Source organism: Ixodes scapularis, unplaced genomic scaffold, assembly GCF_016920785.2.
Source record: "Ixodes scapularis isolate PalLabHiFi unplaced genomic scaffold, ASM1692078v2 ptg000317l_1__unscaffolded, whole genome shotgun sequence".
Taxonomy (NCBI): domain Eukaryota; kingdom Metazoa; phylum Arthropoda; class Arachnida; order Ixodida; family Ixodidae; genus Ixodes; species Ixodes scapularis.
The window spans coordinates 730,001-745,000 of NW_024609960.1; the positions used below are offsets into that span (position 1 = coordinate 730,001).

The 15,000-nt window shown below is 46.3% G+C and overlaps 2 non-coding genes and 1 pseudogene across 2 annotated transcripts; all 3 read left to right on the plus strand.

Annotated features, from left to right (window-relative positions):
• Positions 1 to 3,233: 3,233 nt before the first annotated feature.
• Positions 3,234 to 5,049, plus strand: LOC120850377. Its single transcript, XR_005718126.1, has one exon. It is a non-coding gene; the product is annotated as a small subunit ribosomal RNA (ribosomal RNA).
• Positions 5,050 to 5,486: 437 nt separating this feature from the next.
• LOC120850384 lies at positions 5,487 to 5,639 on the plus strand. The gene has a single exon (XR_005718132.1). It is a non-coding gene; the product is annotated as a 5.8S ribosomal RNA (ribosomal RNA).
• A 688-nt stretch (positions 5,640 to 6,327) lies between these two features.
• Positions 6,328 to 15,000, plus strand: part of LOC120850382 — a 10,709-nt pseudogene continuing 2,036 nt past the window's right edge.

The window sequence follows — 15,000 nt, forward strand, 5'->3', positions numbered from 1 at the left end:
ACGGGCATGTACGAACGCCTACGTAGTCGGGACGGTAAACAAAACTTACACAAATTAAAATCCTGCGCAGATAATAAAAGAAAGAGCAACAAAAAAGTATGGGCGTCTTTCTTTACTAATTTCTTTTTTTTTTCTTTTTTAGGATTGTAAGCGGACGGGCTTCTTAAACGATACCAAAAAGCGAGACACAATTTGACAAACGGGTCACGTCACAAGAAAGAAAATCCCACATCCTCAAGCGTGTAAAAAATGCACGCAATATCTACAGTACTGGAATTGGAAGCGCTGCCAATCTCGCGTGCACTAGCCCAAATCGCGTTGCTCCCGCTCACGTCAAAGCGACACAGACCTCGTCGGAAAGGTACGCTTTCTGACGCGGTCAACCGTTAAAAACACTATATATTGTAAAATTCTGTACTTTGGACGTGATTAATTCAGACTGCTTTGCGGCTAACTAAGCGCGCGTTCTTTCCCAATGAAACGAAAGAGCGAGATTAGAAATAGAGGAAATAATTCCCGTGAAAAGAAAGAAATTCGTCTCTTATTGAGCTTGGCAGTAAAACACGCGACATCTCCAGTATTCCGTTTGAAAGCGCTGCCCGTCGCAAGTGCAGTAGTGTACATTGTTCGGCTCTCGCCCAGTTGAAAGCGCCAGAAAGCCCGTGTCGCCTCGCGACACGGGTAACCGCTAGAAAACACGCACATTTTAAAGTCGCGTGTTTTGCACTTGATTCCTCGGAAGTACTTTGTGGGAGACGAAGCGGGCGTTCCATGCCAAGGACACGGAAGAGAGAGATTAGAAATAGAGCGAACAATTCGCGTGAAAAGAATAATATTTGTCTCCTATCAAACTTCCCAGAAAAGTAAGCGAGATTTCCAGTATTCCGTTTGAAAGCGCTGCCCGTCGCAAGTGCAGTAGTGTACAGTGTTCGGCTCTCGCCCAGTTGAAAGCGCCAGAAAGCCCGTGTCGCCTCGCGACACGGGTAACCGCTAGAAAACACGCACATTTTAAAGTCGCGTGTTTTGCACTTGATTCCTCGGAAGTACTTTGTGGGAGACGAAGCGGGCGTTCCATGCCAAGGACACGGAAGAAAGAGATTAGAAATAGAGCTAACAATTCGCGTGAAAAGAATAATATTTGTCTCCTATCAAACTTGCCAGAAAAGTAAGCGAGATTTCCAGTATTCCGTTTGAAAGCGCTGCCCGTCGCAAGTGCAGTAGTGTACAGTGTTCGGCTCTCGCCCAGTTGAAAGCGCCAGAAAGCCCGTGTCGCCTCGCGACACGGGTAACCGCTAGAAAACACGCACATTTTAAAGTCGCGTGATTTGCACTTGATTCCTCGGAAGTACTTTGTGGGAGACGAAGCGGGCGTTCCATGCCAAGGACACGGAAGAGAGAGATTAGAAATAGAGCGAACAATTCGCGTGAAAAGAATAATATTTGTCTCCTATCAAACTTGCCAGAAAAGTAAGCGAGATTTCCAGTATTCCGTTTGAAAGCGCTGCCCGTCGCAAGTGCAGTAGGGTAAATTGTTCGGCTCTCGCCCAGTTGAAAGCGCCAGAAAGCCCGTGTCGCCTGGCGACACGGGTAACCGCTAGAAAACACGCACATTTTAAAGTCGCGTGATTTGCACTTGATTCCTCGGAGGTACTTTGTGGGAGACGAAGCGGGCGTTCCATGCCAAGGACACGGAAGAGATATTAGAAATAGAGCGAACAATTCGCGTGAAAAGAATAATATTTGTCTCCTATCAAACTTGCCAGAAGAGTAAGCGAGATTTCCAGTATTCCGTTTGAAAGCGCTGCCCGTCGCAAGTGCAGTAGGGTAAATTGTTCGGCTCTCGCCCAGTTGAAAGCGCCAGAAAGCCCGTGTCACAAAGCGACACGGGTAACCGCTAGAAAACACGCATCTTTTTCTTTTGTTAATCCCGTGCTTCTCACTTCGTTCCTTGAGAGGACTTTGTCGGAAACTAAGTGGCGGGGCCTTCCAAACGAAACCAATGGTAGAAACAATGAAGTGAGCAAAGAAGAGTAGTGTAAAGAAAGAAAATTGCCTATTATGAAGCCTGCCGTAAACACGCGCGATACCGCGAGCATTCGGATTAAAAGCAGTGACAATCTCACTTACTATAGCGCTCATTGTTCGGCTCTGACACAATTCAAAACGCATGAAACGCCCCGTGTAAATATTGGTTTACTTTGTAATAACAAAGTCGATAAACTTTCTGTTGACCATGTTAACATGAACTGAAAGTCGAAAAGAAGTAATCAGAGTCAAGCAGGGGTCAGCACGTTTTTAATAAAAAGCGAGAAATAATTTTTTTTATAGGGGTAGGATGTATGTACGTATGTATGTATACATAGAGGCAGACAGGAAAAAAAGAACATTTATATATATATATATACACACAAACATACATACATATATATATATATATATATATATATATATATATATATATATATATATATATATATATATATATCTAAGGAGAGAGAGAGGGGAAAAAATAAGAAAGAAAGAAGGACAAATAAATGATACTGAATAACGAGGAGCCACATAAGTGAGAGACAGTAAGTCAGTAAGTCAGTCAGTCAGTCACCGAAACTGATAACCACAAACTATGTACAGAATGCTCTTGAAGGATCTTTATACTTATCGGTGCTATTATGTGGAGGTGGGGTCTGTCGAGCGTTCGATTGGTGCGAGCGTCGTCTGACGACGTCGCCGACGCCTTTCGTCGCCGTCTCGGCCGCTGCCTCCGCCGCATGGTCGTTATAGCAAGATACCTGCGATCTCTGGCGTCTGCCGTTGGGGTCGGTTCTCAGGTGCACCTGTGTCTTGAAAACGAATGCGAGAGGAGGGTGTTTCGGAGCGTCCGCGCTAACCGAACGGTGTGAAATGACGAGTGCGTTCTGACCGAAGGCCGGGGTGCGTCCTCGCGTCCTCACGGGACCTGAAAGCTCGGCAACGCTGCGAAGGCGTCGTCAATGATTTTTTTGGCGTACGACTTTCTGTTGCTACGACGAGAAAGAAATTTATGCGCTTCTTGCCGCGTCGGTACCGACCTCGGTCGGGTATATTCCGGCTGCGCGCTCGAACGTGCTTCATTTCTTCTTGGATTTGGAAGTAATTCCTAAGCGTTGTGTGTGTTTGCGGTTCGTAAGGGGCGCCTGACGGTGGCCCCGCGTCCGCGCGTTGGTAGGGTTTTGGGCGACCCACCACGAAAAGATTACCTGGTTGATCCTGGCAGTAGTCATATGCTTGTCTCAAAGATTAAGCCATGCATGTCTAAGTAGATGCCGAAACAAGGCGAAACCGCGAATGGCTCATTAAATCAGTTATGGTTCCTTAGATCGTTTCTTCCTACTTGGATAACTGTGGCAATTCTAGAGCTAATACATGCAGTGAGCCCGAAGCCCCTCGGGGCGACGGGTGCTTTTATTAGACCAAGATCAATCGGGCTTCGGTCCGTTTTGTGTGGTGACTCTGGATAACTTTGTGCTGATCGCACGGCCACGAGCCGGCGACGTTTCTTTCAAGTGTCTGCCTTATCAACTGTCGATGGTAGGTTATGCGCCTACCATGGTTGTTACGGGTAACGGAGAATCAGGGTTCGATTCCGGAGAGGGAGCCTGAGAAACGGCTACCACATCCAAGGAAGGCAGCAGGCGCGCAAATTACCCACTCCCGGCACGGGGAGGTAGTGACGAAAAATAACAATACGGGACTCTTTTGAGGCCCCGTAATTGAAATGAGTACACTCTAAATCCTTTAACGAGGATCCATTGGAGGGCAAGTCTGGTGCCAGCAGCCGCGGTAATTCCAGCTCCAATAGCGTATACTAAAGTTGCTGCGGTTAAAAAGCTCGTAGTTGGATCTCAGTTACAGGCGGGAAGTGCGTGGACACCACGTTACGGCCCGTGCTGAACATCATGCCTGTCGTGGCTTGGTTCCCTTCATCAGGTGCCTTGCTTTGGCCGGCGCGTTTACTTTGAAAAAATTAGAGTGCTCAACGCAGGCGATTCGCCTGAATAACAGTGCATGGAATAATAGAACAAGATCCTGTTTCTGTTCTGTTGGTTTTTGGAATACAGGATAATGATTAAGAGGGACAGACGGGGGCATTCGTATTGCGGCGCTAGAGGTGAAATTCTTGGACCGTCGCAAGACGAACTACTGCGAAAGCATTTGCCAAGAATGTTTTCATTGATCAAGAACGAAAGTTAGAGGTTCGAAGGCGATCAGATACCGCCCTAGTTCTAACCATAAACGATGCCAACCAGCGATCCGCCTGAGTTACTCAAATGACTCGGCGGGCAGCTTCCGGGAAACCAAAGTATTTGGGTTCCGGGGGAAGTATGGTTGCAAAGCTGAAACTTAAAGGAATTGACGGAAGGGCACCACCAGGAGTGGAGCCTGCGGCTTAATTTGACTCAACACGGGAAAACTTACCCGGTCCGGACACTGGGAGGATTGACAGATTGAGAGCTCTTTCTTGATTCGGTGGATGGTGGTGCATGGCCGTTCTTAGTTGGTGGAGCGATTTGTCTGGTTAATTCCGATAACGAACGAGACTCTAGCCTATTAAATAGGTGCGTGGTTCTCTGCACCTTGCACCCTTCTTAGAGGGACAAGCGGCTCCTAGCCGCACAAAACAGAGCAATAACAGGTCTGTGATGCCCTTAGATGTCCGGGGCCGCACGCGCGCTACACTAAAGGAAGCAGCGTGTTTTTATCCCTGTCTGTAAAGACTGGGTAACCCGTGGAACCTCCTTCGTGATTGGGATAGGGGCTTGCAATTGTTCCCCTTGAACGAGGAATTCCCAGTAAGCGCGAGTCATAAGCTCGCGTTGATTACGTCCCTGCCCTTTGTACACACCGCCCGTCGCTACTACCGATTGAATGATTTAGTGAGGTCTTCGGACCGATACCCGGAGCGGCCTTTCGGTTGCGCCGGTGTGTTGGAAAGATGACCAAACTTGATCATTTAGAGGAAGTAAAAGTCGTAACAAGGTTTCCGTAGGTGAACCTGCGGAAGGATCATTACCGGATGTTATTTGGCATCGTTTTGTCTTCTTCCTCTTGTACGGGGAATGGACTCGATGTGCGAACTTATCTGGCGCCGATCCCGACCAAGCTTGGATGCCGTCGGGACGGCACAAAAAAAAAAAAAAAAACTGTGGTTCGGTTGTGCCTTTTTCTTTGGGTGGCCTCCGTTCCTTTCGATGATGCGCCCAGCGGGAGCCCTCTGCTGCCTCGATTGAGAGGAGATTTCAAGTGCACCGGGACAATCCGCGGGTTACAAAAGGCGCATCGCCCCCTTTTTCGTCTCTTCTCGAGGATCGCCCTTTTGTTTTGATTAACGAAGAGGCGTTTGAGAAGAAGCTTTTTTTTGCGCTTTCGAGATGGCATGGGATGTGCCGGGCGCGAAAAAAAAACAACAACTTGTGTTTTGTCGTACTGATTGAAAAATCCAAAAACACGACTCTAAGCGGTGGATCACTCGGTTCTCGGGTCGATGAAGAACGCAGCCAGCTGCGAGACTTGGTGTGAATTGCAGGACACACTGAGCACTTACTCTTTGAACGCACATTGCGGCCTCGGGCCTTCCCGTGGCTTCGTCTGTGTGAGGGTCGGATCATATATCAAGAGAGGAGAATTTGTTTTCTACCTCGTTTTGACTGTGTCGGATCGTGGGCAGCACGCAGTTTTATGCTTTCTTGCGTTGCGTTTTCTTTGAGCAAATGCACGAGTGGTGCGATTGCACGCGTGCGCTTAACCAGTCCTCCTCCTCCTACGAGTTTTTATCGAACACTGCATGGGAAAACGAAACTCGATGGATACCGTTTGTGGAAAATCCCGTACCAAAAAAATCTTTCGCACGTTGAACGGCGCTGTGACGTCGGTGCGTTAGAAACGGAGATTTGAGACGGTTTCTTTTCGATCGATTCTGTTTTCTTTGGCGTGGATGTTGTTCGAGTGGAAAAACCGTGGGACGGAGTTGGCGTTGGCGCGTTGAAACGCGGCGTCGGCAAATGTAAATCTCGTGGCGTTGATTTGCACAAAAAAAAGAAAAACGCTTCTGGGAGGAAAGTTTTTTGCGTCGTAGCCTTCCGTCAGTCTAAGACCTTCGCGTCCCCGATGAATACTGGAGCCATCCAGTAGGGGAATGCCGTTGGATTGCGCGCTTTCTTTTTTGTCGAATCGAAAGCGATGCAAAGCGTGTGTACAACAACTGTTAGTTCGCTATCCTTTTGTGTTTTTGACATGTGGTAAGGAGGCGAAGTTTTTGTTGGAAAGCGCACAAAATAAAAAAAAGATTGTCGACCTCACATCAGGCGAGACAACCCGCTGAATTTAAGCATATCACTAAGCGGAGGAAAAGAAACCAACAGGGATTCTCTTAGTAGCGGCGAGCGAAACGGGACCTAGCCCAGCACCGAATCCCTCGTCCTTGCCGGCGATCGGGAAATGTGGTGTATGGGAGGTAACGTTCCCGAGAGTTTTGCGGTGGTGCAAGTCCCCCTGACAGGGGCTTGACCCAGAGTGGGTGCCAGGCCCGTCTCCGCCACTGCTCTCTCGGGATGGAACCTCCCGTGAGTCGGGTTGCTTGAGAGTGCAGCCCTAATTGGGTGGTAAACTCCATCTAAGGCTAAATACGTCCGAGAGACCGATAGTTCACAAGTACCGTTAGGGAAAGTTGAAAAGAACTTTGAAGAGAGAGTTCAAGAGTACGTGAAACCGCTTAGAGTAAAACGGGTGGGCCCTCGAAGCTCGAGGGCGGTGGGATTCAGTTTCGCTGTGACGTGGAGCGGTGTCAGCGTCTTGGTTTACGGGCTCTCCTTGTGGGGGCCCGTTCCGGCTGCCCGCGCGGTGCCGCGCACTCCGGAACGCATTTTCCACCGTCGGTAGGACGCCGCGACGGGCACGGGTAACCCTTTCAAGAACGACTTTGAGTCCGGCCGCTGGAGGTGACCGGCGACGGCCCTTGTTTGGCTGTCGTGGGAGTTATACCTGGCCGGTAATCGAGTACGTCACCCTGCCCAGGCCTCATGGGCTACTCCCTTCGGGGAGGCCCGAAACGATGCCCTCCGGAATGCGGAGCGGGAAACCCGGCTGGGTCAACGGGTCGCCTGCCTTACGCCAGGTATTCTCCTGACGTTCGGTGTTTGGGGCTCGGAACCGGCGAGGCGGGTTCTTTCCGCGGAGGGTCGTCATGGTTGGCGGCGAGTAGGTCGGTAACCCACCCGACCCGTCTTGAAACACGGACCAAGGAGTCTAACATGTGCGCGAGTCAATGGGTCCCTCAAAACCCAGAGGCGCAATGAAACGTGAAGGCGCGGCCTCGTGCCGTGCCGAGTTGCGATCCCGGGCCGCCCAGGGGTCCGATGAAGGGAGCAGCAACGGCCCGCCCCACACGCTCACGTCGTGGGGGCGGCACTAGAGCGCACACGTTGGCACCCGAAAGATGGTGAACTATGCCCGGGCAGGACTAGGCCAGAGGAAACTCTGGTGGAGGTCCGAAGCTCTTCTGACGTGCAAATCGATCGTCCGACCCAGGTATAGGGGCGAAAGACTAATCGAACCATCTAGTAGCTGGTTCCCTCCGAAGTTTCCCTCAGGATAGCTGGCGCTTGTTGCCGAGACCAGTCACACCTGGTAAAGCGAATGATTAGAGGCATTGGGGTCGAAACGACCTCAACCTATTCTCAAACTTTCAATGGGTGTGTCGGAGGCCTTCTGGTCTGAGGCCTCCGGAAGCGATGAGAGTGCCAAGTGGGCCACTTTTGGTAAGCAGAACTGGCGCTGTGGGATGAACCAAACGCCGGGGTAAGGCGCCCGATGCGGGACGCTCATGAGATCCCATGAAGGGTGTTGGTTGCTTAAGACAGCAGGACGGTGGCCATGGAAGTCGGAACCCGCTAAGGAGTGTGTAACAACTCACCTGCCGAAGCAACTAGCCCCGAAAATGGATGGCGCTCTAGTGTCGAGCCTATCCCCGGCCGCTGCCGGCAGATGCACGCAAACAAGGGGGTGCTAAGCTGCAGCGAGTAGGAGGGCCGCTGCGGTGAGCGTTGAAGGTGTCGGGCGTAAGCCCGCCTGGAGCCGCCGCTGGTGCAGATCTTGGTGGTAGTAGCAAATACTCAAGTGAGAACCTTGAGGTCTGAAGTGGAGAAGGGTTCCATGTGAACAGCAGTTGAACATGGGTCAGTCGGTCCTAAGGGAAAGGAGAAGTTCTTTCCGAAGCGGGAGCACTTTTTTGCAGTGGAGAGAGCCCCGCAGTGACCGAAAGGGAATCGGGTTAATAATCCCGAACCCGGACACGGAGATTGGTCCTTCGGGGCCCAGTGCGGTAACGCAAACCAGCTCGGAGACGCCGATGCGAGCCCCGGGAAGAGTTTTATTTTCTCTGTAAGGAGATCCAGTCCCTGGAATGGGTTCGCCCCGAGATAGGGATGGTGGCTCCGTAGAGCAGTGCGGTTCTTGCGCTGTCCGGTGCGCTCGCGTCGGCCCTTGAAAATCCGAGTGAGGGAGTGTGATTTTCGTGCCGGACCGTACCCACATCCGCAGCAGGTCTCCAAGGTGAACAGCCTCTAGTCGATGGACCAATGTAGGTAAGGGAAGTCGGCAAAACGGATCCGTAACCTTGGGATAAGGATTGGCTCTGAGGACTGAGCCGGTCGGGCTGGGGACCTGAAGCAGGAACGGCACTGCACCGGGACTGGGCGGGGCTCGCCGTTCACGCGGCGCGGCCAAGCCCGGACCAGCGTCGGGACCTTCCTGTGGAAAGCCTCAGCTGCGCGGCGTCTGAGGGCTTCGTGCCCAAAGTGCTATGCTTCGGCCGGCAAAAAACAGTCAACTCAGAACTGGCACGGACCGGGGGAATCCGACTGTCTAATTAAAACAAAGCATTGCGATGGCCGCTGGTCGGTGTTGACGCAATGTGATTTATGCCCAGTGCTCTGAATGTCAACGTGAAGAGATTCATCAAAGCGCGGGTAAACGGCGGGAGTAACTATGACGTCATACGGGCCGTCTGCCCGTATGACGCCATAACTGCCCCAGACTGGATGGCCGCCTGGCTGAGGCCTATGCAAGTCCAGTACTAGGACAATCGGTGAGGGCCTTTGTCCCCTTGCTTGCGCCCTGTGCAACGGCCGGGCTCTACCCGTGTTCCTAGGAGCACGGGATTTTTCGGGTCCCTCTGCCCAGTCACCTCAGAGTGACAATCCTAAGCTTCTTCACTAGGTTCCGGGGAAAGACCACCCTGAGGCCTTCCACGGCCTTGTTGCGGGGGGTTGGGTTTGTCTTCGCCCTTCCCCCCTCTCTTGGACCCCCGTCCTATTTAACATCTCTGGGCGGGGAGCCTCTTGGCCTCGTTTGGCCTCGGGGTTCCTGCTGCACTCTTGGAGAAACAAAAAAAAAAATAGCCAAATGCCTCGTCATCTAATTAGTGACGCGCATGAATGGATTAACGAGATTCCCACTGTCCCTATCTACTCGGTGCCGCCTGCTCGTCAGGGGCACGCACTCCTCATTTATCTTGCTAACCCGACTCCCACACCATCCAATGACATTAAGATCATGCTTAAAAAGTACTTTGAGCCGCAGAGGATTGGCCTGGGGGAAGTTGTAATGAAAGAGATCCGGAACGGAGTTGCGATCCAGTCGCAGTCACTTGCGAGCCTGCAGCGTCTGGCTGACGCGATTGAGGAACATCCTCACACCAAGGATGCTTTCGTGCTGCGTCAGCCAGCCAAGCGCAGGCCGCAATTTCGGGTATCGGGAGTTGATCCCGATATCTTGCCGGCTGAATTTCTCGCAACTCTGAGGGCGCAGAACCCAGAAGTTCAATTGGAACCTAATGAATTCTTTCTTCGAACATCCTTCAAAGAAAAGTCAGGAAACTCTACATTTATATTTGACGTGACACCTGAGGGCTACAAAAAACTCGAGGGCAAAAATAAAGTTAATCTTGGGTGGACATCATGTTTAATTCATGAAAATTTCTATGTCCCCAAATGCCAGAAGTGTGCTCAATACGGACACACGAAGAAGTACTGTGAGTCGGAGAGTGAGATGTGTCCGCTGTGTGCTGGAACACACACAGCCGGACAGTGCCAGATCACTGAGGGAGGTGCGATGAGATGTCGGGCATGTGCAGCGCGCCGTGTTGACGCGCGCCACGCATTCGGCAACGTCAGTTGTGGTACACTGGCGTTGCTGGTGGCGCGTCTTAAAGGCCGTACCAACTATCCATTGTAGATCACACCTCCCCATGCTGATGCGTCTTCTTGTAAATAGTTGTAAATATGGTATTGTATATAGTTGTAAATATGGATGTTTCAGTTTTGGTAAGATATTACTACATGGGCGGTGGCAGGTCCGCATTGGGGATGGTGTCAGGGTACCTTAATGTTAACAAGGCTTGAATTTTTACAAATTAATTTAGGTAGATCGAAGGCTGCATCCAATCAACTTGAACAAATGTGTAATGAAGTAAACCCAAATATTGTTTGTATCCAGGAGCCGTATTTGGTGAACCAGAAAGTAGTTGGTATTCCATTAAAATATGTAGTCGTTGCCTCTAATTTAGCAAAGTGTGCTGTAATAGTGAGAGATAACACATGTACAATATTTCCTATACTAGTACCCCAAACATAGTTGCTATAAAGTGCTCATATCAGGACAAGGTTTTTCTAATTATTAATACTTATATTCCTCCTTTCTCCGACTTTGATGTAGTTTTAATGGAAATAGATGGTCTGCTAAGATTACATAGAAATAATCCTATTATAATGACTGGGGACTTTAATGCAAAAAATACATTGTGGGGAGGCAATATTACAGATGATAGGGGGGAACAACTAAGTGAATTCTTTTTGTTACACAATATATTTGTTGTTAATGATAAACATACAGAGGCTACTTTTGAAACAGTGAATGGATCTAGTTGGATAGATCTTTCGCTGACATCGGGGGAACTTGTCTCTCAAATAACACACCGGGAAGTATCAGATAAAGATTCTCTAAGCGATCATAAATACATCTCTTTTGGTTTCTTTGGTACAGTTGCACCAAAGATTAGAAAACTAACAGCGAGGGGTCTATCAAAACTTTATGAGATTATCAGAAATGATGTTTGGCTATATAATACAATTTTTCCTTTCTCCTCTGCTAAAGAAATAGAGCAAACTTTAACTCTTTTTTATGTCCGTTTCGAACGCTGGTTAAAGATATGTGAAAAGAATGTTAAAGTTTTCGGTCATGCGACCCCTTGGTGGTCAGAAGATCTACACTATAAAAGACAAAAAGTAAATGCTCTTAGAAGAAGATATCAACGCTGTTATAATTCAGAAATGAGAATTTTCTATAAATGTCAATATTTAGACTACAGGAAAGAATATAAAGATATGATAGAAATTGCAAAAATAACCTCTTGGCAAGGGTTCTGTTACCAAGCCACAAAAGCGTCTCTATTTGGCATTCCATATAAGCTTGCTTTTAAGAAATTCAGAATGCAAACTGTAATACCTCCAATATGTTTACAAAATAACTTGTATACTGATTCACATGTTGAATCTGTGAAATATATTTTAGACTCTTTATATCATCTAGATGATACAACAACCGACACCTTACTCTTAAGTAACTTGAGAAATAGTATAACAATTCCTAATTTAAATCCTCCTGATCTAGAATTTACCTTTCAAGAAATAGATACAGTAATATCAACTCTTCGAACTGGAACGGCTCCTGGTGCAGATAGACTTACGGTTCCAATGGTCAAACAGCTATGGAATTACCACTATACATTTATGCACATAATGTTCAATTCTTGTCTTCAAGTAGGCTATTTTCCCAAAGTTTGGAAAATAGGAAAAGTTGTTTTGTTGAATAAACCTGGGCGTCCAACCAATGAAGCTTCTTCTTATCGTCCAATATGCCTGAACTCTATCTTTGGAAAAGTGTTGGAAAGGCTCCTGTATTCAAGGATATATTATTTTATATCAACAAATAATTTACTCCACCCACACCAGTTTGGATTTACTCATAATAAGTCTTCAACCCTAGCACTTTATAATTTAGTTTCACATCTTCAAACTTTGAAAAGTAATGGTAGAATATCTTTGTTAATTTCCTTAGATTTTTCTGGGGCGTTTGACTCTCTATGTTATCCGTTTGTTCTGCATTTTCTGCAAATGCATCAATGTCCATGTCATTTATATAATCTTCTTTACTCTTTCTTTAAGAACAGAATAGTCAGCCATATTACACAGGATAAGCATCAAATTAATAAAGATGTCTCAGTAGGTTGTCCACAGGGTTCTCCTTTAAGTCCTCTACTCTGGAATATATTAATCAGTGACTTATTAAATATTACTTTTCATCCATACGTGCACATACAGGCATTTGCGGACGATGTTATTCTCGTAATTGACGGTTTATCCCGTCGAGAAATTGAGACTCGCGCAGATACTACCCTTAAGCTATTACACAGATGGGCCCAGGATAGGAAACTTAATTTTAACTATGATAAATGTTTTTGTATGTTGATAGCTCAAGAAACAAAATATCTTAAACGTAATCCAATAATTAAATTTAATCAAAATAAACTAAAGATAAAACCTGAAATAAAAATTCTAGGTGTGGTTTTTGATTCCCATCTATCATTTCTTCCTCATGTTACGTATCTCAAAAAGAAAGTCTTAGAACATACAGTGAACCTTGCACGTTTTTCTGCATGTAATTGGGGCATTAACCCTACACAATTTCGAGAAATATATTTAAAATCAATAGAGAGATACATAGTATATGGTGCTCCGGTTTGGTGGAGGACGGAGGGTAACTCGCATTTGATGAGGAAAATTATTTCTGTACAACGTATACCATTATTAAAGATATGTCAGGCATATCATACGGTTCCCAACGTGAGCCTACCAGTGTTATGTAACGTTATTCCAATTAATATATCATTGAATATGGAGGTCTTTATGGTTGGACGGTAACCCCAGAAGAAGTAGTATACCCAGTAGACATATGGAACTTTCATCCTAGTAATAAAACTTTAATATCATTTAATAGGTATGATCCACAAACATATGAATCATCTAAAAAATGTACTTCATTTATATACAGATGGGTCTGTATGTTTAGGGTTGGTTGGAGCGGCCTTTGTCTTAATGAAGCATAATGGTAGTATAGTTAAAATAGGCAAATATTGTCTGCCCAAGCATGCCACCATCTTTGATGCGGAGGTTGTCGCGCTTATTAGGGGAGTGAAATATTTAATACTGACAAGAGAAGAACGAGATTGTGATATCTTTACCGACAGTCTATCTGCCCTTATGGCACTAGCCAATGTATCAACTGTAGAACCGTTAATTTGTAACTTAAAACACAACATAGGAATATTAAACACTAAATGTAGGGTCACTTGTTATTTTGTAAAGGGACATTCTGGTATACTAGGAAATGAGCTAGCTGACCAATTTGCGTCGGACGCTCGTCGCCGCGGGTTATACACCCCAATGAAAAAATCAAAGAAATATATTAAAAAGCAGTTAATAGTGCATGCAAGGGATGCCTGGAATATAACATGGAGTGAACAGGGTTTTGAGAAAGAACTGTTTCAATGGATCCCAACAATTTCAAGGATGCCGGACCTCTTTCCTTCAACCTACTATCTCACTCAACTTTTGACATGTCATGGAAGGTTTCCATTTTACTTTCATAGATTTAAAATAAAAGACCATAGTCAATGTTTTTGCGGTACGGATTGTCAATCGATAGATCATTATTTTACTTCTTGTTTGTACACTAGAAGCTATATAAATAAACTTGGGATTTCACTTACCGATCCTTCAGAAAAACAAAAAATAATTCACCTTAAACAGAAAATAGACATCTTAAAAGAAATGGTTCAATTAATAAATGATAATATAGAGTGAGTTTAAATAACTTTCTTGTAATATATATTGACTGGCGACCTGAGTGCGTGGACGGGATTCCCAGGACACACCAACATGTCAACTTTCTTTTATTTAATAATAAAACAAAAATGTTTCAGTATACATAATTATAGAAAAAGTGAGACCCACACAGTTCTTCTGGAGTATGTTTGAAATGGAGATAAAAGATTTCAGCAACCTTTTAAAAAAAGAAAATACAAGAATTTTGAACATCATCATGACAGAGTCAGAACCTGCAAGCTCTGAACTTCAACGCTTAAAAGATCTCCTAACTGCTCTGAAAAAAACAACCTTTACAACAGCACAAGCTACAACTGAATAATGGGCTCACAGCATGCACCCTGGAAGACCTTAAAGTTTTGGGATAGGAAGGCACGGACCAGTTTCGCAGCCTTAGGCTTCCACTATATATTACTATGTACCACATTATAAGCATGCACCAGAATACACAACAAAAATTTCAGGAGGGAGCAGACTGGATCTGTATCCCTGGGATTCTGATTATCTTTTAGAAAGGACAGATGTGAAATGTCCAGTTTTCTTTTTGATAGGATGGCTCCATTGTGTGAGCATACACATGTTGCACCTCGTGGAGCAGGGAAATCTAGAAGCTCACTCGGTTCGCAGGGTGTTTTGAATTCTCACACAATGCTTGGACATATTTAAAAATAATTTCTTTCTCTTATTTTAAATGTAAGAGAAATCCTAATAACTTAAATGGCCTGGTACGACACTTTAAAACTTGTAAATAGAACAACTATAGCTCAATGATTTTTGCTATAAGCATTACCAGATTAGGGTAGGCAGGTAAATAAAAAGATTAGCTAAAATGAGAAAACAAAACGGGAGGTGTTGTGGGGGTGGGTTGGGGGTGGGGGTTCTGCATTATTAGTAAAAATAAAGAGGTAAAGAGGAAATACCAGGCATTTCTTGGGCTAATATGCTTCTTTAGGTTTCACTATTAACATCCTTAGTGATGGGGTTGTTCTCCGTGGCGGCTGGCGGGTTCGTCCTGCTTTCAGTG